The sequence below is a fragment of the Arachis stenosperma genome, chromosome 9, assembly GCF_014773155.1.
Source record: "Arachis stenosperma cultivar V10309 chromosome 9, arast.V10309.gnm1.PFL2, whole genome shotgun sequence".
Lineage (NCBI taxonomy): Eukaryota > Viridiplantae > Streptophyta > Magnoliopsida > Fabales > Fabaceae > Arachis > Arachis stenosperma.
In genome coordinates, this window is record NC_080385.1 from 102,560,719 (window position 1) to 102,563,321 (window position 2,603).

Consider the following 2,603-nt stretch of genomic DNA (forward strand, 5'->3'; position numbering starts at 1 on the left):
GAGTTGACTTAGTCAAAAATTTTCAAAATTAGTTGTTTCTTACAAGTCAAGTCAAATTTCAATTTTAAAAATCTTATCTTTTCAAATCTTTTTCTTATCTTATATCATATTTTCGAATTACACTAACAATTAATGTGATTGATTCAAAAATTTGAAGTTTGTTACTTTCTTGTTAAGAAGGTTCAATCTTTAAGTTCTAAAATCATATCTTTTAGTTTCTTGTTAGTTAAGTAATTTTAAAAATTAAATCTTTTTTCAAACATATCTTTTATTTTTTATCTTATCTTTTCAAAAATTTTTTTCAAATTTGATTTCAAATATCTTATCTAACTTCTTATCTTCTAATCTTTTCAATTTGATTTTAATATCTTTTTCAACTAACTATTTGACTTTTTGTTTATTTCTTATCTTTTTCAAAACCACCTAACTACTTTTCCCTCTTCAATTTTCGAAAATACCTCTCTCTTTTTCAAAAAAATTCTTTTTAATTGTTTTAAATTTTAATTTTAATTATATCTTATATTTAATTTTCGAAAATACTAATCCCCTTTTCAAAATTATTTTCGAAATCCTCCCTCTCTTTCTTATTCTATTTACTTATTTATTTACTAACACTTCTCTTCACCTCTCTTCATCTAAATATCCGAACCCACTCTTCTACATTCTTCTCCCCTTTCTTCTTCTACTAACATAAAGGAATCTCTATACTGTGACATAGAGAATTCCTCTTCTTTTCTTGTTTTCTTCTCTTTCATATGAGCAGGAGCAAGAAAAAAGATACTCTTGTTGAAATTGATGCAGAACCTGAAAGGACCCTAAAAAGGAAACTAAGAGAAGCTAGATTACAACAATCTAAAGGTAACCTTTCAAAAATATTAGAGCAAGAAAAGGAGATGGCAGCCAAAAATAATAATGTAAGGAGAATGCTTGGTGACTTTACAAAGCCAACGTCCAAATTTGATGGAAGAAGCATCTCCATTCCTGCCATTGGAGCCAATAATTTTGAGCTTAAGCCTCAACTAGTTGCTTTAATGCAACAGAACTGCAAGTTTTATGGACTTCCATCTGAAGATCCTTACCAGTTTTTAACTGAGTTCTTGCAGATTTGTGAGACTATTAAGACGAATGGAGTTGATCCTGAAGTCTACAGACTCATGCTTTTCCCTTTTGCTGTAAGAGACAGAGCTAGAATATGGTTGGATTCACAACCTAAGGATAGCCTGGACTCTTGGGATAAGCTGGTCACGACCTTCTTGGATAAATTTTTTCCTCCTCAAAAGCTGAGCAAGCTTAGAGTGGATGTTCAGACCTTCAAACAAAAAGATGGTGAATCCCTCTATGAAGCTTGGGAAAGATACAAGCAGCTGACCAAAAGGTGTCCATATGACATATTTTCAGAATGGACCATATTAGATATATTCTATTATGGTCTATTTGAGTTTTCGAAAATGTCATTGGACCATTCTGCAGGTGGATCAATTCACCTAAAGAAAACACCTGCAGAAGCTCAAGAACTCATTGACATGGTTGCAAATAGCCAGTTTATGTACACTTCTGAGAGGAATTCCGTGAATAATAGGATACCTCAGAAGAAAGGAGTTCTTGAAATTGATGCTCTGAATGCCATATTGGCTTAGAACAAAGTGTTGACTCAGCAAGTCAACATGATCTCTCAAAGTCTGAATGGATGGCAAAATACATCTAACAGTACTAAAGAGGCAGCTTCTGAAGAAGCTTATGATCCTGAGAACCCTGCAATGGCAGAGGTTAATTACATGGGTGAACCTTATGGAAACACCTATAATTCAACATGGAGAAATCATCCAAATTTCTCATGGAAGGATCAACAAAAGCCTCAACAAGGCTTTAACAATGGTGGACGCAATAGGCTGAGCAATAGCAAGCCTTTTCCATCATCTTCCCAGCAACAGACAGAGAATTCTGAACAAAACACTTCTAATTTAGCCAATCTAGTCTCTGATCTGTCAAAGGCCACTTTCAGTTTCATGAGTGAAATAAGATCCTCCATCAGAAATCTGGAGGCACAAGTGGGCCAGCTGAATAAGAAAGTCATTGAAACTCCTCCCAGTATTCTCCCAAGCAATACAAAAGAGAATCCAAAAGGAGAGTGCAAGGCCATTGATATAATCAATATGGCCGAATGCACAAGGGAGGAGGAGGACAAAAATCCTAGTGAGGAAGACCTCCTGGGACGTCCTTCAAGCAAGAAGGAGTTTCCTATTAAGGATCCAAAGAAATCTGAGGCTCATATAGAGACCATAGAGATTCCATTAAATCTCCTTCTGCCATTCATGAGCTCTGAAGACTATTCTTCCTCTGAAGAGGATGAAGATGTGACTGGAGAACAAGTTGCTCAATATTTAGGAGCTATCATGAAGCTGAATGCCAAGTTGTTTGGTAATAAGACTTGGGAAAGTGAACCTCCTTTGCTCATTAGTGAACTAGATACCTGGATTCAGCAAATTTTACCTCAAAAGAGACAAGACCCTGGCAAGTTCTTAATACCTTGTACCATAGGCACCATGACCTTTGAAAAAGCTCTATGTGATCTAGAGTCAGGGATAAATCTTATGCCACTCTCT

General features: G+C 35.2%; 1 non-coding gene across 1 annotated transcript; it reads right to left on the reverse strand.

Moving 5' to 3' along the window:
• Positions 1–1,286: 1,286 nt before the first annotated feature.
• On the reverse strand, positions 1,287–1,390 carry LOC130952895 (small nucleolar RNA R71). Its single transcript, XR_009075070.1, has one exon. It is a non-coding gene; the product is annotated as a small nucleolar RNA R71 (small nucleolar RNA).
• Between the last annotated feature and the right edge of the window lie 1,213 nt (positions 1,391–2,603).